The 21,183-nt window shown below is 44.5% G+C and overlaps 1 pseudogene; it reads left to right on the top strand.

The window, feature by feature from the left end:
* The first annotated feature begins 2,791 nt into the window (after positions 1 to 2,791).
* On the top strand, positions 2,792 to 15,966 carry LOC132825765 (uncharacterized; annotated as a pseudogene).
* Positions 15,967 to 21,183: the final 5,217 nt, after the last annotated feature.

The raw sequence follows: 21,183 nt of genomic DNA, 5'->3' as shown, positions 1-21,183 counted from the left end.
CCGGGTGGAATCGGGAATCTATCCCTCATGGCCCTTCCCACACAGGTGGCATGCTGCACAAATGGGTCCGAGTCAGGTACTAAGGTGGTCCCCGCAGACACTTCAATCTGCTGTCCCTCCCACATACTCAATTGTTTGCCCACTAATGATCTCCAATCACCCATGGCACCGCTCACGAATTTTGGTTGATGATTGATGTGTTTTAAGTTTTAAAATTACATTGGGAATGTACGGAGGGTAGTAGAAAAGCCAGTGATGTCTCTGAGACAAAGACAGTGGTGTCTCCGTGAGAAGGAGTAGGCAGTAGAAACTTAAAGGTGATAACGGAACAGCTAATAACTTTGACTGTAAGGGCCAGTTGCTCGGGTGTATTTTATACAGATTGATTGATTCGCAACCAGATTTGTTTTAATCGGGTTGGTTGCTTGGTTAAATTAAATATAAACTGATTGGTTATTGGACAGGAGGATTTTAAAAAAAACAGAAATACATAAAATGATAGGGAATTTGATAAAGAGTGTGAAGAAAACGGAGGATGTTCTTCTGATTTAGTGTTGTCCGTAAAACAGCAGTGGGGTAAAGTTAGAAGTCAGTTAATTAGTGGGCTTGCAAAGAACAAACAAAAAACAGTGATGCAGAAATATGGGAAGATTTATAAAAGCAGGGCAAAGTCCCTAAAGATGAGGAGAGGAAGAAATTGTCACCGTTTTTGGGAAAAGCAGAAGAGCAGGTTAGATTAGAAGTAGAAGAGCATGTGAAGGGAAAGAAAGGGTCAATACTGGTTGGAAGAAAGTGGACAAAAGAAGGCGAAGAGAAAGAAGAGAGGAGGAGTCAAGGAGGAGCACTGATAGTGAAGACAAGGAGTCCCGCCCAGGGGGCGGTCCAAATACGTACCCTGTCACTTTAAAAGGCTCACTTACCATGCATACTGAACAGGGCTCCTCAGGGGTACAGCCCCCATTTGACAACAGTTATGATTTGTGACGGAGGGAGATATTGCGGCTGCCCATAAAATATCAGCACCAACTGCCTCTAGTTTATAAAGGCTCTTTTATGGGGGATGTGTATCAGCCCTTTACCTATACGGATATGAATTGTATTTTGGATAAAATGTCCCCACCCATGGAGGGAGGTGGACCCTGGATGACTAAATGTTGCCAATACACACTAGGCTTCAAGTTGGCCATGGGTTATTGGAGAGCATTCGTGGGCAAACAATTGAGTATGTGGGAGGGACAGCAGATTGAAGTGTCTGTGGGGACCACCTTAGTACCTGACTCGGACCCGTTTGTGCAGCATGCCAACTGTGTGGGAAGGGCAATGAGGGATAGATTCCCAACTCCACCGGGGGCGATGCACTCGCTCAGCTTCCCAATGATGGAGGGCGAGGAGATGCTTGCCTTTTTGGCCAGATGTAAAGGCACGTGGACAGCTACTGCGGGGAGCCATCCAGGGTCAGGTCAGCTACAGACCACGTAGTTTAGGAATGCCGTTATGGCAGGGATGCCTAAGGAAGTAAAAGAGGTAATGGAGAGTAATCCTGATATCCCAGGGTGTTCTACAGAACAGTGGGAAAAACATTTGATGCATCATATGAAGCGATATAGGACAAAACAGGATGAAGATAAACAGAGCAATGAGTCAGCACAAGTGCAGTTGCTGAAGTTACAGCTTGATGAGGCTAGACGGAAGGTTAATGAGACAAAGAAGGCCTCCCAAAAGACAACTAATCAGATGGTGCAGCAGCCATTGCCACAAAACCACCGGCCGAGTCTAGACCCGGCACCTGATTCGACGCCATATTAACCCCTTTATGGGGGCAGGCCAAGAGGTGTTCCAGGAGGAATGTGTGGTAGAGGAAGGGGCCATGGAGGAGTAAGAGGTTAGCCACCGGACACTTGTTTTGAATGTGACCAACCTGGGCATTGGAGAAGAAAATTGTCCCTGGCTGTGGGGCCCCAGGGACACCAGGGATTGATCTGAGGACAGTATGTCCCCTTAAATCAGCCTCCTAATCTGCCTTTGACATTGCCACTGATCACATCAGTGGCCGGGCAGACTGTTTATCACCAATATATTTCATCACCTGCATGCCCTGTGAATTTGATGGGACGTGACTTGCTGGTGAGATGCAGGGTCTCGGTTCTGTGCGAACCAGACAAATTTTGGTTGATGATTGATGTAGTGACCTTTCCAAATGGCTATTCTGTTAATTGTTCGATGGCGATGGTTCACTCTGGACCCCAAATGATATTATCACCAGACACATCACCAATGGCAGAAGGGCAGTGGGCAGATATATACTGGGGACTGCTTGAACCTGAGGAAGGGCAGAATAACGGCATACAGTCTTTATATAACCAAGGGCCACCCTGGGTTTAGATGCTGCATCACTATGCTCCTCCTGCAGATCCCCTTCATGTGACCCTATATTACGACAGATGACAATAAAATCTATCCGCATGCATTCTATCAACATCTGGAAGGTGTGGTGGGTGTTGTGGAACTAACTCTGGAACAGTTGGAATGGTATGAGATAGCTGAAGAAGCTATACCGCATTTCACATTGGCAGTGCATGCTGAATATCAGGCCAAAGATCTGGGACTTATGTCCAAAAGCTTGATCAAGCTAACTGATTGGGTTTGGACTCAGTTACCCGGCTTGCAATATTCACCCTCAGTTGAAGCTTATAGACTTGTGCACAGAACAACTGACAAGGTGCTGCTGGAACATTGGCAGATTGAAAGGTTTCATGGCAGGGAAAAGACGGACCATCCACAGGCTGCAGCGATGCTTGATACACTACCGGATACCTTGTGGTCAGCAGGTTCGACGGACGTTGGTTACTGCGAACACGTCGCACCAATCACATTCGATTTAATAGACCACACTTCGATTTGGCAGAGACAATACCCGCACAAACCAGAGGCTGAAGCCGGCATCGCCGACACAATTGAAGGATTGGTAGCAGCAGGGGTGCTAGAACCCTCTCAGTCAGCCTGGAACACTCCTATCTTACCTGTAGAGAAGCAGAATACAGGCAAATATAGGATGGCGCATGATCTTAGACGGATCAACAGTGTCGTTTCTACTCCAACAGTTCCAGTCCCAAACCCCTACACTGCGATGTCTGTGCTGACCCCTGACCATAAGTGGTTCTCGTGCATTGATCTGGCCAACGCGTTTTTCTGCTTGCCCCTAGCTGGTCATTTAAGGGACATTTCTTCGTTCACCTATAAAGGCCAACAACTTTGTTATACAAGGGTCCCTCAAGGGTTCATTTTGTCGCCTGGGGTGTTTAATCAGGTACTGAGACAGCAGCTGAAGGATCTGATGCTCCCAGACGGGGTGGTATTGATCCAATATGTGGATGACATTCTTTTGGCGGCACCCGACCATGTTTCTTGTTTGGCAGCTACACACTCGTTGCTATTACCCTTGCATAACGTCGGTTTCAAAGTTTCACGGGCTAAATTACAATGCTGCAGACGAACGGTGTCTTTTTTGGGCAGAGTTATTTCCAGTAAGGGAACAGGTGTGTCTCCATCCCATAGATCCTCCATTCTGCATCATGCCAAACCAGTCACTGTAAAAGACATGCTCTCATTTCTTGGGTTGGCAGGGTACAGTAGACAATTTGTTCCCTCATATGGGGAGCTTATTTTCCCTCTAAGAGCCATGGTAAATGAGCAAGGCATGAGAAATTTGTCAGCCCATTTGCAGTGGATCACGGAGGCAGACAAAAGTTTCATATCTCTTAAACAGACCTTAACGCGGGCTGCTGATTTAGTGGTCCCGGATTACAAAGAGCCATTTTTCCTCTATTTCTGAAAAAGCACACACAATAAATGGTGTTCTTTTTCAGAAAAAAGGGGGAGGCAGGCAGATGCTGATGTATGTAAGTGTTACCCTTGACCCAATAAAGGGCAGACACCCGCCATGTACAAGACATGCAGCAGGGGTAGCAAAAATTCTCCAAAAAGTAGCACATATAGGCATGGGCCATTCACTAACAGTACTGACAACACATAGTATAGTGGCCTATGTGAACTCAACAGCCTTTACAATGACGCCACTGCGGCAGATCAGGTTAGAGAAAATTCTGAGTGCACCACATTATAAGTCTTACCCATGAAGGAATTAACATGGCTGATAAGATGGGAGAAGGAGAGACACATATGTGTGAGGAAAGGTCACAGAGAGACGCCAAAGTTAGGCCAGATTTACAGGCAATTCCATTAGTAGACCCAGAAGAAGTGCTGTTCACAGATGGTTGCTGTTACAGACATCCAACTGAAGGACTTAAAACAGCCTAGGCAGTGGTGCGACAGACAAGTGAGGGATTTGAAGAAGTGTTGATAGGAAACGTGACAGGCAAAGAATCAGCCCAATTGGCTGAACTACAGGTGATGAGTGAAAATTATATTAGAGAATGTAAAACGTGTTCACAATATAATGTAAAAGCAACAGTGAAACCTCACGAGGGAAAATTTCCTCTCCCAAGAATGCCAGGTCAGGAAAGAGTGATTGACTACACTGACATGGTAGAGAGAGTAAACGGATGCAGGTACCTTTTGGTACCAGTGGATGCATACACTGGTTGGCCAGAAGTGATACCTGCGAAAAAGGAAGATGCAAAGACAGTGATCAAATTTTTGATAAACCAATATATTCCAACGTATGGGGTTCCAAAGAAAGTCAGGTCAGATAATGGCACACATTTTAAGATTAAAGACCTGCAAGAAGTAGAAGCAGCTTTAGGACTGAAACGTGCGTTTGGAACGGTGTACCATCCTCAGTCACAGGGAAAAGTGGAGAGAATGAACCAGTCCATAAAGGGGAAAATAGGAAAAGTGTGTGCACAAACGAAGTTAAGCTGGGTGGATGCCCTACCTTTAGCCTTAATGTCCATTAGAAGCTCAGTAAACTCTATTACAGGGTTTACCCCGTATGGGCTAACCACAGGGCAGCAGTTCCCGGGACCAGGGGCTGGAATACAGATGTTAGAGGGAGGAGTCTCAATAAGGTACAAACCTTATTACGACCAACTAACAGCTTTGGTCTCAGCTTTCTCTAAACAGGTTGGATCGGAAAAGGGGGACCTACCACGCCATCCACCACAGAGTGGGTCCTGCTGAAGGTGATCAAACGGAAATGGTCGGAGCCACGGTGGACAGGACCTTACAAGGTGGTGGAAAGGACATCTCATGCGGTTCGACTACAAGGGAAAGGAGACACCTGGTACCATTGGAGCCAGTGTGCGGCCACAGAACCGCCAACGAGAACTCTAGAACAAAAAGAACAGAAAAAGAGTAGAAGGGTCTTAAACTTTTAATTGTTGTATCACGAATATTATGTTTATTTTAGTAATTAGCCCACATTATCCTAGGCCGTTAAGCTTGGGAGTTTTCACTATTTTATGTATAAGTGTTATGATACTATTATTAAGGGGATCAACCGCGAGGGACAAACACACACACAAGGTAGAGAGTCCCAGGAATAAGAGATCAACAGGACAAGAGAGGGACAGATGTTTAAGGGAGGCAGGGAGCCAGGTACACATCAGACATGATAAAAAGCATGATACAATATACCAGTTTGAATTATGTCAAGTAATTGACTGTGGCCAAGATACAGGGAGCTGGAGGGGGTATGATGTATATCTTTGCATCTACGCCATTGATTATCACCCATGCCCTTCATGGGATGATGTATTAACATGGACTGGGGGACAATGGATCTAAGAAGTTGTCACCCTTGGATAATAGATGGGAAGTTCGAGACCATGTGAGCTTGACAAAGGGACAACTCGATCATTCCTCAGAGTTAAAAAAATCCACTCTTGTTAACCCTGACAAGATTCGACACTAACCCTAGTCCCAAAGAGGTGCAGTTTTACAGTGGAATTGATGACAGAAGCTTTTATTTTGTAATAGGGGTTCCCCACTGCCTACCTGATGAATATAAGTTGGTAGACCAGGTAACAACAGGATTTGAGAATCTCCCAATTATTAGTGCTTTATTCCCACTTACGCCGAATAAAAATGTTGATCAAATTAATTATGTACTCAGGCTAGCCAATCGAACTAGAAACGCCGTGGCAGGACTCTCTGAAGAACTGGCAGGGACCTCATTGATGACAGTACAAAATAGAATGGCCTTAGATATGTTGTTGGCAGAAAAGGGGGGAGTGTGCTCTATGTTTGGAGATCAATGTTGTATGTTCATCCCCAACAATACAGCACCTGATGGCTCGGTAACCAGAGCCCTGGAAGGATTAAGAACCTTGTCTGAAGAAATGCATGAACATTCAGGTATTGACAACCCTCTAGGAGGTATTTTCGATTCCTGGATAGGGAAATGGAAAGGATTAATTGTCTGTGTTTATGTCCCTCGTTGGTATGACCATTGTGTTCGTGTTGTGTGAATGTTGTTGTATCCCCTGTATCAGATCTTTGTTGAACAGTGTAATTATTACAGCAATTGAAGGGAAGGCTCCCCCGCCCTACCAGATGTCACAGATGGAGGCGGAAACCATGGCACTGGCAAGAGGGGAGGACTATGCGTCGGAGAGTGAATGTGATGCAGGGGGAGTTGTAAGAATATATATAGCTTACCGGTAAACTTTCGAGTGGGCGTGTCCTCGGCGTTCAGAGGTCACGTGGTCCTCTGATGCGTGCGCAGAGGATGGTCACATGATGCTCCGAGACGCGGGCGCGGTCACGTGGTCTCCCTGTTTCTCATTCCGGAAGAGTGCCGGGAGGTCACGTGATCGGCCGTTTCACGCCCCGGAAGTGTGCGAGTCTGCCGTTTCGCGCCCGAACGGAGGCCGCGTGGTGATCCTTTGCCTCAGAAAAGGGAAGGTCACGTGGGATCGGACATCCGGGAATGCGAGGAGGCGGGGAATGGAGTCAGAGCAACAGCCAATTAGAAGACAATTTCACTTGAGTGATGGTATGATGTTTTGTATGTTATAAAAGACTGGGCCAGGGACAGATATACGTCTTTTGTTCTTTATGAACTGACTTACTTAGTAGTTTGTCAGGGACAGAAAGGTTAAGACCCAGAGCTCTGTATACGTTATCCACTTACTGATAGAATAAAACTAAAAGTGTAAGATTAAATATTTTTTCCTATTGCTTTATTTAAAGAGCACGCAGGACTTGGCTCACACATAAAAGAAAATAAGTGTGTAGATTGAGCCTAAAGTCCTTCAGTCTCCAATCGCAGAACTTTGATATAAACAGGTGTCTGCTCACCTTTTTTTTATGCGGCACCGCTTGTTGTCGTCACCAGACGTCAGTGTCCGTTGTTTCTATTTTTCTCCCATTTACGTCATTTAATCTGTATCATGTCGGAGGTCACCAATCTGGTGCGCGAAACAGGGAGACCATGTGACCGCGCCCGCGTCTCGAAGCATCACGTGATCATCCTCTGCGTACGCATCAGAGGACCACGTGACCTCCGAACGCCGAGGACACGCCCACTCACAGTCAGAATCCATCCTACAGGTAAGCCTTTTATATATATATTTACAACTTTCATCAGTGTTTTGTCACATCCTCAAAGAATTCAATAAGGTGTGTGAGGCATGACCTGCCCCTCACAAAGCCATGCTGACCGTCTCTAATCCAATTACGCTTTTCCAAATACTCATAAGTCCTGTCTTTCAGAACCCTCTCCAATACTTTCTCCACACTGATGCAAGACTGACCTGTCTGTAATTCCCAGGATTATCCATATTCCCTACCTTGAACAAGGGAATAACATTTGTCACCCTCCAATCATCTAGCACTACTCCAGTGCACAGTGAGGATGCAGAGACTATTGATTAAGGCCATGGTGAATTAATATAGTGTTAGCCTCTTTCTCGGTTTATATGTGATAAAGCACTACAAGGGCTGGTATCGCGTTACCAAGTCACCCTTTCTTGACATGACAGTATATGACACTGAGGGGGTGTGGGGGGGAGGGGAGGAGCAGCACCTAGAGTGTGCAAAACCCCTGGTCATTCCAGTTTTTTGCCAAACAGCACAGTGCTTATTTGTCCCCCAGTACCCATGTTGTGTAAGTGCATGTGTAGGACACAATGAAGAACAACGAGTGCAGAAATCTTTATTCATATTTGTGGCAAAACTGCTCCTTTAACAAGGTTATGCTGTCTTTGGCTTTATTTTTCAGAGAGGTCTTAAGTAACACAGACTCCAAAAAAATCTGGGGTTGAAGGGTTTTAGGGCCAATTTGACGGTAGCCAACAGATACTGCCTCTGGCAGAAGGCTTCCAAGTTTTTAAAAAGAACACTTGCACAATGAGAGGGGAGTGGCCAGTTCTCCCTGCTCAGCTTTTCTCTGGTTTGGTTTGATAGCAGGAGTGTGGACCCCAAAGAAGTAGGTCCAGACTGGTCCTTTCTCTCTTTCTCACTTCTCTCCTGTAAGACCCTGTGTTTTTAACTTTTGTGCCAAGGGGTGTTTATGGGGATTGTTGCAAGTATCACTAAATTGGGATTATCTGTTGGGTTTTCGGAGAGGTTAGGTTATTCGGTATTAGGTTGGCTGTTGTCTGTGTTTCATTCAGTAACCTTGTGAATAAGTTCTGTTTTGTTTAAAACTAAATGGTTTGACTAGTTGCATCCCTTCTGGAATATCCACAGTACACCTGCTTAAAACAATTGGCAAAGTTAGGGTCTGGGCTACCTTCTTGAAATGTTTTGGTGGGGGGAGGAGGAGGGCCTGACCTGGTCCATAACAGATTGGGGGCTATTGTTTCTCTGGCTAGGGTTTTGTCAATCGAAGTGAACAGTGCCGTCACGTCACATAGACAAAGAAGAAACCATGATCTCATTCGACGTGACGGCACTGTTCACTTCGATTGACAAAACCCTAGCCAGAGAAACAATAGCCAACCTACTGGACATACTGAACAGAAAACAGGAGGCGGAACCTATCAACAAAGACGGCATACTTAAACTACTGGACTTGTGCCTCACTACACACTTTACATTCAACAATCAGATATACGAACAAATCAACGGAACACCCATGGGATCACCAATCTCGGGACTCATAGCAGAGGCAGTTATGCAAAGGTTAGAACAAACAGCCCTACCACAAATTCAACCCAAACTCTGGGTCAGATATGTCGATGACACGTTCGTAATCATCAAAAACACGGAAATAGAAAAAAACACACCGGATCATCAACGCCACACTCACAGGAATCTGATTCATGAGAGAAGAAGAAAAGGATAGCCAACTCCCATTCCTAGACGTGATAGTACAGAGAACACCCAACGGAGAATTCACCACAAGGGTACACAGGAAAACAACACACACAGACCAAGTCCTAAACTATGAAAGTAACCACCCCAACACACACAAACAAAGCTGCATCAGGACACTATTCAAAAGAGCCACAACACACTGCAGTACACCAGAACTGCGAAAAGAGGAAGAGGAACACCTATACAAGGTATTCGCCAAAAACGGATACCCGCGCAACTTTATCAACAGATGCCTAAGAGACAGACCACGGAACGAGGACATGCCACAACCAAAAGGACTAGCCACACTACCATACATCAGGAGCGTTTCAGAACTGACAGCCAGACTACTGCGACCCTTAAGACTCATAACGGCACACAAACCAACAGCCACACTCAGACAACAACTCACTAGAACAAAGGACCCGATACCCAACATGTGCAAAACTAATGTAGTTTACAAAATACCATGCAAGGACTGCACAAAACACTATATAGGACAAACAGGAAGACAGCTAACAATCCGCATACATGAACATCAACTAGCCACGAAACGACACGACCAGCTATCCCTAGTAGCCACACACGCAGACAACAAGCAACATGAATTCGACTGGGAAAACACTACTATCATAGGGCAAGCCAGACAGAGAACAGCCAGGGAATTCCTAGAGGCATGGCATTCATCCACAAACTCCATCAACAAACACATCGACCTGGACCCAATATACCAACCACTAAAGCGGACAGCTGAAACTGACACCCGGAAGCGGCAAGGACAGACGACTATAAATACCGGAAGAAACATCAAAGAAGCGCTTCGCAGGAGGCTCCAGAGCACTGATGATGTCGCCGAGCCAGGGGACGAAACGTTTGCAACAAAAACTTCCAGCTCGGCGAACAGAACCACAACAACGAGCACCCGAGCTACAAATCTTCGCACAAACCTTGAGTAGCAAAGAGGATTGATGAGGACAGAATGGTCGACGTGATCTATATGGACTTCAGTAAGGCATTCAACAAGATTCCCCATGGGAGACTGGTTAGCAAGGTTAGATCTCATGGAATACAGGAAGAACTAGCCATTTGGATACAGAACTGGTTCAAAGGTAGAAGACAGAGGGTGATGGTGGATGGTTGTTTTTCAGACTGGAGGCCTGTGACCAGTGGAGTGCCACAAGGATTGGTGCTGGGCCCTCTACTTTTTGTCATTTATATAAATGATTTGGATGCGAGCATAAGAGGTGTAGTTAGTAAGTTTGCAGATGACACCAAAATTGGAGGTGTAATGGATAGCGAAGAGGGTTATCTCAGATTACAACAGGATCTGGACCAGATGGGCCAATGGGCTGAGAAGTGGCAGATTGAGTTTAATTCAGATAAATGTGAGGTGATACATTTTGGGAAAGCAAATCTTAGCAGGACTTATACACTTAATGGTCAGGTCCAAGGGAGTGCTGCTGAACAAAGAGACCTTGGTGTGCAGGTTCATAGCTCCTTGAAAGTGGAGTCGCAGGTAGATAGGACAGTGAAGAAGGCGTTTGGTATGCTTTCCTTTATTGGTTGGAGTATTGGGTACAGGAGATGGGAGGTCATGTTGCGGCTGTACAGGACATTGGCTAGGCCATTGTTGGAATATTGCATGCAATTCTGGGCTCTTTCCTATCAGAAAGATGTTGTGAAACTTGAAAGGGTTCAGAAAAGATTTACAAGGATGTTGCCAGGGTTGGAGGATTTGAGCTATAGGGAGAGGCTGAACAGTCTGGGGTTGTTTTCCCTGGAGCGTCAGAGGCTGAGGGGTGACCTTATAGAGGTTTACAAATTTATGAGGGGCATGGACATGATAAATAGAGAAAGTCTTTTCCCTGGGATGGAGGAGTCCAGAACTAGAGGGCATAGGTTTAGGGTGAGAGGGGAAAGATATAAAAGAGACCTAAGAGGCAACGTTTTCACATAGAGGGAGGTATATATAAGGACTGAGCTGCCGGAGGAGCTATACAATTACAATTTAAAAGGCATCTGGATGTATATGAATGGGAAAGGTTTGGAGGGATATGGGCCGGGTGCTGGCAGGTGGGACTAGATTGGGTTGGGATATCTGGTCAGCATGGACGGGTTGGACCGAAGGTCTGTTACCTTGCTGTACATCCCAATGACTCTATGACTCTAAGACCTAGAGAGGAGAGAATACCAGCCTGGACCTGCTTCTTTGGGGTCCAGCAGCTTTTTCCACACCCCTGCTATAAAACCAAACCAAGCCAGAGACAAGCTGAGCAGGGAGAGCTAGCTACTCTCCTTTCATTGTACAAATGTGTTTTTTAAAACTTGAAAGCCTTCTGCCTGAGGCAGTATCTGTTAGCTATTACCACATTGGCCTTAAAATCCTTCAACTCCAGACTTTTCAGAGTCTGTGTCATTTATGACCTTTCTGAAAAAAAATCCAAGGACAGCATAACCTTGTTAAAGGAGCAACATCGTCCTATCTTCTACCACCAGGGAGAAAGGAAATAGCCGGATGGCCAGTGACAAGCAGTGCCTTTCTCATCAAAGGGCAATGCCTGAGTGATCAAAAAAGCAAAGGGGAGGGTAGGAATAAATCAAAATAGAATTGGAGGGGGAAATATCACACTCCATTCCCTGCAGTGTCCAACTCTCCCTGAAAGCCTCGAGAGTGTTGCTTGACACCGCGTGTTCCTTCTCCGGGGACACCCGGGCCACAAACGTAACCACGGAAGAGGGGGAGGCAATGACACTCCAGTTCGTAGCTGTCAGCCAGGGCTCCCTGATTGGGGCAGGCTAACAGACCCATATTCTATAAGATCCACTTGGCTGACCTCATTACAATCACTACAGAACAGTTCAAGTTAAAGTAAATGTCAAGGCTTCATTGATAGAGGTTGAAGATTAATTTTTTCCAAGTTTATGCTGAACAATTTCTAAGAATATAGAGATAACATCATTCACCAAAAAGATTACAACTAAGATTAGAACAAATGCAAATTAGATAAAAGAATATTTAAGACTGGATTGAGGTAAACCATTGGGGATCGCTGCTGAGGCTCCTTCTTGCTGAAGTTTAGATGTTAACCCCTGACATTAGAGCCACCAGCTACAATGACCTCAAGAGTTGAATGGTTTGTGTTTTCTTTTATTGGAAAACTCAGTAAATTACAACAGGTTTTGAGACAGAGAGCAAGTCTACTTTTTCTACATTAGTTCTCTGGTTGTGACACTTGCAGATTGTTTGGATTCTTTCAGCAGAACTATGATTGGTTTCTGAAACGAACCGCTTTCTTGAGTTCAGGACTCTCTTCTCTGAAGGCGCTGCCTTCCAGCAACCTTCCATGGAGAGGTCTAATTTTAAAGCGAGGGTTAACAGCTGTATGTATAAAGCAGTGTAACTCCATTTGAAGGAGAAAGTGAGGTCTGCAGATGCTGGAGATCAGAGCTGAAAATGTGTTGCTGGAAAAGCGCAGCAGGTCAGGCAGCATCCAAGGAACAGGAGATTCTATGTTTCGGGCATAAGTCCTTCATCAGGATAAGCCCTTCCTGATGAAGGGCTTATGCCTGAAACGTCGAATTTCCTGTTCCTTGGTTGCTGCCTGATCTGCTGCGCTTTTCCAGCAACACATTTTCAGCTCTAACTCCATTTGAAGGTTAGAATTCTCTCAGAAGGTTGCTTAGAGGTTAAAAATCACACAACACCAGGTTATAGTCCAACAGGTTTAATTGGAAGCACACTAGCTTACGGAGCGTCGCTCCTTTATCAGGTGGTAGTGGTAGTGGCTTAGAGGCAACATCTTCAGAGGAGAGAGTTCTGTGGAACAATAACTCATCAAAAGTTGCAACAGCCACCATTTTAAGTTTGATGATCTTGATCAGGCTTAAGATGATAGCTTTCTTCATGTTTAATGATTCATTATTCCACAAAGCAAAGCCAATTATGCTGGAATTCCATAAGGGGGTCTGGTTTCTTCCAGCCTCTTATCTGCTAACTCAAAAGCCTTGGATGATCTCATCTGTCAAAATCCATTGTGTTGTCCAAGGGGGGTTAATCAAATTCCGAGGGGTTCTCTTTGCAGTTGCTGTTGGAAAAACATCTTAGCCAGCCTGCATTTTCTGACTGGCTCAAGTAGAAGCAGTAAGCCCAGTCATGTGTCTTTGGCAACCATGTTTTATATGTTGTGTCTATTATTTGAACACTCAAATGATACCTTCTTCATGAAATCCACATGGCATAGTCAATGACATTGGGCACGGTGAGGTTGCGCCCGGAATGAGCATTAGTAGACACTCTGCAGTATAGCAAGGAGCAAGAAACTGGAGACATATTAGCCAGGGTGGGGGGGTAGAATTGTACTCAATAAATGTGGTACACATGTTTCTTTGGTTTTGGCACTTCAAGGTCTGCAAGCTATGCAGAGTGCATCCTATTTGTAACTTAGTTTAGAGATTCTTGCCAACGATATTGCTGCATGAATATAATCTAGTCAAGCTCTTTTCTTGTTTACAGAAGTTGTAATCAATTTACAGTTTTAATCAATTGACAGCTCCCTTAAAGGAGCTGAGAAAGGAAGTTGATACAAGCACTTTAACCACAAACATGATAAAATCATTGACAGTCATTTCCAGGCTCCAGTTCTTGCCTTTGACTGAGATTACATTCACGGTCCTGAAGTGTTGGAAACTCTGAAGAGAATATCTCCAAAAAATGATTTAAGACTAACAAAAAGCACTTTGTAAAGTGCTGGGTGGAAACGTAATCAGTTAAACAAGGCTAACCCTGAAGTGAGGAATGAGCTGAAAGCAATTAACAGAGAAATACTGCAGAAGAATAAGACAGACAAGGGGAAATTATATGCTTTTAAAACTACATGGATATACACATAAAAAATAAACACAGTCTCCAGAACGTATACACTACACAATAAAAAGGGAATAAGAAACACATGCATTGCCAGAAAAAGGAGAGGGTGAACACATGAATGAGCAAAGAAATTAACAGTTTAATTCAATGCTACAGGTGTCTGAAGATTAATATTTACAAGGTGTTTAAATGAAGCAGGGAGGATATAGCATAGGTGCAGTGTTATTGTCATTGGACTAGTAATCTAGAACACCAGGATGATGCTTTGTAAAAACAGGTCCAAATCCCACTGTTACAGACAGTGAAAGTTCAATTAATTAAAAAACTAGAATTTAAAGATGACCATTAAAGATGTGGTGATTGTTGTAAGATCACATCTGGTTCACTGATATCCTATTGGGGACCGTCCTACTTCACTGATAGAACAGACCCACTATCAGTGGTGACACAGAGGTATACGTTTGGGAAAGAGTTGTCCTGTGAGTCCTCAAGATTGATTCTGCGTCCCATGAAATCTCCTGTCAAACATGGGCAAGGAAGCCTCCTGATGGTTACTATCTACTATCCCATCCTTGACTGCTGATTCAAGATCCCTCCAAGTTCAACACCACTTGGAGAACGCATGGAGGGTGGCAAGGGCATTGAACAGGAGACCTCAATAAACCATCACTGCCAATTGAAGTGACCAAGTGCTAAAGGGTCTTGCTATTAGATGGGTTTGCAACAGGTCATGAGAGAACCATCAAGAAGAAAAAACACGTATGACCTTTTCCTCAACAAATATACTTGTTAGATATTTTTGTGGAGACAAATTCTCAACTTCACATTGAGGATGCGTGCCATCACATTGTGGAGCACAATCACCGTTCTGAATAGGACAGATTTCAAACAGATCTAGCAACACAAGACTGGGCATTCATGACATGCTGTGAACCAGCAGCAGAATAGCATTCAATCACAATCTGTCACCACATGGATTGGCATATCCCTGCCATACCATTACTAACCAGGCACACCTCAAACTGAGGTGAAAGCCTGCTGAAGCTACAAAACAGGATTACATACATGTCAAACAAAATAAACAGTGAATAATAGACAGAGCTGAATGAGTGCGTAAGCAATGGATCTGATCTAAGCTCCGCAGCCACAGCCAATCACGAACAGCTTAGGGCAATTAAACAACTCATTGGAGGAATAGAACGTTCACAATTCCACATACAAATTATTTCTGAGACACAGGGTGAATGAAGTACAAACATAGAAAAGAGAAACAGGAGTAGGCCATTTGGCCTGTCAAGCTTGCTCCCCCCATTCAATGATCATGGCTGATCATTCAACTCAGCACCTTCTTCCCACTTTCTCTCCATACCCTTTGACCCCTTTAGCCTAAAGACAAATAGCTATTTCCATCTTGAAATCATTCATGTGGCAGGGAATTCCACAGACTGACCACTCTCTGGGTGAAGAAATTTCTCCTCATCTCAGTCCTACATGACCTACTCTGTATCCTTAAACTATGACACCTGGTTCTGGACTTCCCAGTTATCGGGAACATCTTTCCTACATTTAACCTGCCCATTCCTGTTAAATTTTACAGATTTCTCTGAGATTCCCCTCAATTTTCTGTATTCCAATGAAAATAGTTCTAAGCAATCTAGCCCTTCTTCATACATCAATATGATCATCCCAGGAATTAGCCTGATTAAGCCTTTTTATACCCTCTCCACAGCTATGACCATCTTTCCTCAGATAAGGAGAGCAAAACCATTGTGAAGAGTGGAGGAACAGGAGCAGTAGACGCGGAGGACTCTGATGAAGAGTCTGATGAAGAGACATAGTCATAGATATGTACAGCATGGAAACAGACCCTTCGGTCCAACCTGTCCATGCTGACCAAATATCTCAACATAATCTAGTCCCACCTGCCAGCACCCGACCCATATCCCTCCAAACCCTTCTTATTCATATACCCATCCAAATGCCTCTTAAATGTTGCTATTGTACCAGCGTCCCCCACATCCTCTGGCAGCTCATTCCATACACATACCACCCTCTGTGTGAAAAAGTTCCCCCTTAGGTCTCTTTTATATCTTTCCCTCTCAGCCTAAACCTATGCCCTCTAGTTCTGGACTCCCCCATCCCAGGGAAAAGACTTTGTCTATTTATCCGATCCATGCCCCTCAATCTTGTAAATCTCTATAAGGCCACCCCTCAGCCTCCGATGCTCCGGGGAAAACAGCCCCAGCCTGTTCAGCTCTGGCAACCCTGGCACCATCCTTGTAAATCTTTTCTGAACCCTTTCAAGTTTCACAACATCTTTCCGATAGGAAGGAGACCAAAAATGCATGCAATAGTCCTAACCAATGTCCTGTACAGCTGCAACATGACCTCCCAACTCCTGTACTCAATACTCTGACCAATAAAGGAAAACATACCAAACGCCTTCTTCACTATCCTATCTACCTGCGACTCCACTTTCAAGGAGCTATGAACCTGCACTCCAAGGTTTCTTTGTTCAGCAACACTCCCTAGGACCTTACCATTAAGTGTATAAGTCTTGCTAAGATTTGCTTTCCCAAAATGCAGCACCTCCCATTTATCTGAATTAAACTCCTTCTGCCACTTCTCAGCCCATTGGTCAAGATACTGTTGTAATCTGAGGTAACCCTCTTTGCTGTCCACTACACCTCTAATTTTGGTGTCATCTGCAAACTTACTAACTGTACCTCTTATGCTCGCATCCAAATCATTTATGTAAATGACAAAAAGTAGAGGACCCAGCACCGATCCTTGTGGTACTCCACTGGTCACAGGCCTCCAGTCTGAAAAACAACCTTCCACCACCACCCTCTGTCTTCTACCTTTGAGCCAGTTCTGTATCCAAATGGCTAGTTCTCCCTTTAAAACATGAGATCTAACCTTGCTAATCAGTTTCCCATGGGGAACCTTGTCGAACACCTTACTGAAGTCCATATAGATCACATCTACTGCTCTTCCCTCATCAATCTTCTTTGTTACTTCTTCAAAAAAACTCAATCAAGTTTGTGAGACATGATTTCCCATGCACAAAGCCATGTTGACTATCCCTAATCAGTCCTTGCCTTTCCAAATACATGTACATCCTGTCCCTCAGGATTCCCTCCAACAACTTGTCCACAACTGAGATCAGGTTCACCGGTCTATAGTTCCCTGGCTTGTCTTTACCACCCTTCTTAAACAGTGGCACCACTTTTGCCAACCTCCAGTCTTCCGGCACCTCACCTGTGACTATCGATGATATAAATATCTCAGCAAGAGGCCCAGCAATCACTTCTCTAGCTTTCCACAGGGTTCTTGGGTACACCTGATCAGACCCTGGGGATTTATCCACTTTTAAACGTTTCAAGACATCCAACACTTCCTCCTCTGTAATCTGGACATTTTTCAAGATGTCACCATCTATTTCCCTACAGTCTATATCTTCTATGTCCTTTTCTTCTAATCACAATTCCTTGGCTTGTCTTTACTGCCCTTCTTAAACAGTGGAAGTTGGCAAACATGTGCCAGTCTTCCAGCACCTCACCTGTGACTATCGATGATATAAATATCTCAGCAAGAGGCCCAGCAATCACTTCTCTAGCTTCCCACAGAGTTCTCGGGTACACCTGATCAGGTCCTGGGGATTTATCCACCTTTAACCATTTCAAGACATCTAGCACTTCCTCCTCTGTAATCTGGACATTTTGCAAAATGTCACCATTTAATTCCCTACAGTCTATATCTTCCATATCCTTTTCCACAGTAAATACTGATGCAAAATATTCATTTAGTATCTGCCCCATCTCTTGCGGCTCCTCACAAAGGCCGCCTTGCTGATCTTTGAGGAGTCCTATTCTCTCCCTAGTTACCCATTTGTCCTTAATATATTTGTAAAAACCCTTTGGATTCTCCTTAATTCTATTTGCCAAAGCTATCTCATGTTCCCGTTTTGCCCTCCTGATTTTCCTCTTAAGTATACTCTTACTGCCTTTATACTCTTCTAAGGATTCACTCGATCTATCCTGTCTATATCTGACATATGCTTCCATCTTTTTCTTAACCAAACCCTCAATTTCTTTCGTCATCTAGCATTCACTACACCTACCAGCCTTTCCTTTCACCCTGACAGGAATATACTTTCTCTGGATTCTTTTTATCTCATTTCTGAAGGCTTCCCATTTTCCAGCCATCCCTTTACCTGCGAACATCTGCCTCCAATCAGCTTTCGAAAGTTCTTGCCTAATACCAACAAAATTGGCCTTTCTCCGATTTAGAACTTCAACTTTTAGATCTGGTCTATCCTTTTCCATCACGATTTAAAAACGAATAGAATTATGGTCGCTGGCCCCAAAGTACTCCCCCACTGACACCTCAGTCACCTGCCCTGCCTTATTTCCCAAGAGTAGGTCTAGTTTTGCACCTGCTCTAGTAGGTACATCCACATACTGAATCAGAAAATTGTGTTGAACACATTTAACAAATTCCTCTCCATCTAAACATTTAACACTATGGCAGTCCCAGTCTATGTTTGGAAAGTCAAAATCCCCTACCACAACTACCCTATTATTCTTACAGATAGCTGAGATCTCCTTACAAGGTTGTTTCTCAATTTCCCTCTGACTATTAAGAGGTCTATAATACAGTCACAATAAGGTGATCATCCCTTTCTTATTTCTCAGTTCCACCCAAATAACTTCCCTAGGTGTATTTCCGGGAATATCCTCCCTCAGCACAGCTGTAATTCTATCCCTTATCAAAAATGCCACTCCCCCTCCTCTCTTGCCTCCCTTTCTATCCTTCCTGTAGCATTTGTATCCTGGAACATTAAGCTGCCAGTCCTGCCCATCCCTGAGCCATGTTTCTGTAATTGCTATGATATCCCAGTCCCATGTTCCTAACCATGCCCTGAGTTCATCTGCCTTCCCTGTCAGGCCCCTTGCATTGAAATAAATGCACTTTAATTTATTAGACCTACCTTGTCCCTGCCTGCCCTGACTGTTTGATTCATTTCTGTTCTCAACTGTACCAGCCTCAGATTGATTGCTTTCCTCACTATCTCCCTGGGTCCCACCCCACCCCACCCCCCCTAACCAACCCCCCCCCCCACCACCTTACTAGTTTAAATCCTCCCAAGCAGTTCTCACAAATTTCCCTGCCTGTATATTAGTCCCTTTCCAATTCAGGTGCAATCTGTCCTTCTTGTACAGGTCACTTCTACTCCAAAAGAGATTCCAATGATCCAAAAATGTGAATCCTTCGCCCATACACCAGCTCCTCAGCCATGCATTCACCTGCTCTATCCTCCTATTCCTGCCCTCACTAGCTCATAGCACTGGGAGTAATCTAGATATTACTACCCTTGAGGACCTCCTTTTTAAATTTTTGCCTAACTCTCTGTAATCTCCCTTCAGAATCTCAACCTTTTCCCTTCCTATGTCGTTGGTTCCAATGTGGACAATGACCTCTTGCTGGCCCTTCTCCCCTGTGAGAACATTGTGCCCCTTCTCTGAGACATCCTTGATCCTGGCACCAGGGAAACAACACACCATTCTGCTTTTTCTCTGCTGGCCACAGAAATGTCTGTCTGCACCTTGGACTACAGACACCCTAACACAATTGATCTCTTGAGAGCTGACATACCCATCATTGCATCAGAGCCAGTCTCAATACCAGAAACTTGGCTGTTCGTGCTACGTTCCCCTGAGAATTCATCACCCCCTACATTTTCCAAAACAGCAACCCTGTTCGAAATGGGTATATCCACAAAAGACTCCAGCCCTAGGTGCCGACCTCGCTTACCCTTCCTGGAGTTAACCCATCTATGTGACTGTATCTGAGACAATCCCCCCCTTCCTATAACTGCCATCCATCACATATTGTTGCTGTTGCAAATCCCTCATCGCTTCTATCTGTCTCTCCAACCGATCCACTCGATCTGATAAGATTCGCATCCAACAGCATTTATGGCAGATATAATCCGCAATAACCCTTAAACTCTCTTTAAACTCCCACATCTGACAAGAAGTACATATCACTGCAAAGGCCATCTTTGGTCTTTCACAATCTACAGACCCAGAAAATAACACCGTCTTATTCCTCTACAAAACACTGCATCAGATTGAATTATTAGCTATGGCTTGTATTTTAAGTTTAATCAAGAGACTTATCTCCAAAAACATATAATCAAGAAAGAACCCACTGTACTCACTAATGCAGCCTTTCTCTTGGAGACTTAAAACAACAGTTAACTTATCTGATTCTGTGTTGTGAACTTCGCCCAAACCGGTCCCTCCAAGATTAGTTGTGAAATTCACTGTTGTTAATTTTTCCAGATGCACTCCGATGTCCAGCAACAAAGGTAGAAGACAGAGGGTAGTGGTGGAGGGTTGTTTTTCAGACTGGAGGCCTGTGACCAGTGGAGTGCCACAAGGATCGGTGCTGGGTCCTCTACTTTTTGTCATTTACATAAATGATTTGGATGCGAGCATAAGAGGTACAGTTAGTAAGTTTGCAGATGACACCAAAATTGGAGGTGTAGTGGACAGCGAAGAGGGTTACCTCAGATTACAACAGGATCTGGACCAGATAGACCAATGGGGTGAGAAGTGGCAGATGGAGTTTGATTCAGCTAAATGTGAGGTGCTGCATTTTGGGAAAGCAAATCTTAGCAGGACTTATACACTTAATGGTAAGGTCCTAGGGCAACCTTTTCATGCAGAGGGTGGAATGAGCTGCCAGAGGAAGTGGTGGAGGCTGGTATAATTGCAACATTTAAGAGGCATTTGGATGGGTATATGATTAGGAAGAGTTTAGAGGGATATGGGCCTGGTGCTGGCAGGTGGGACTAGATTGCTTTGGGATATCTGCTTGGCATGGACGGGTTGGACCGAAGGGTCTGTTTCCATGCTGTACATCTCTATGACTCTATGAAATGAATTCAAAAACAGCAAAGGCAGTAACTGTTCAGGTTCTCTGTCTCTCTCTCTCTCTCCTGCACTGTCCTCACCATGTGCTTCCTTTGTCTGTTCATCTCCCTT

The sequence above is a fragment of the Hemiscyllium ocellatum genome, chromosome 21, assembly GCF_020745735.1.
Source record: "Hemiscyllium ocellatum isolate sHemOce1 chromosome 21, sHemOce1.pat.X.cur, whole genome shotgun sequence".
NCBI lineage: Eukaryota > Metazoa > Chordata > Chondrichthyes > Orectolobiformes > Hemiscylliidae > Hemiscyllium > Hemiscyllium ocellatum.
The sequence above is the reverse complement of the archived record's forward strand: the minus strand, read 5'-3'. Positions and strand labels throughout refer to the sequence as shown.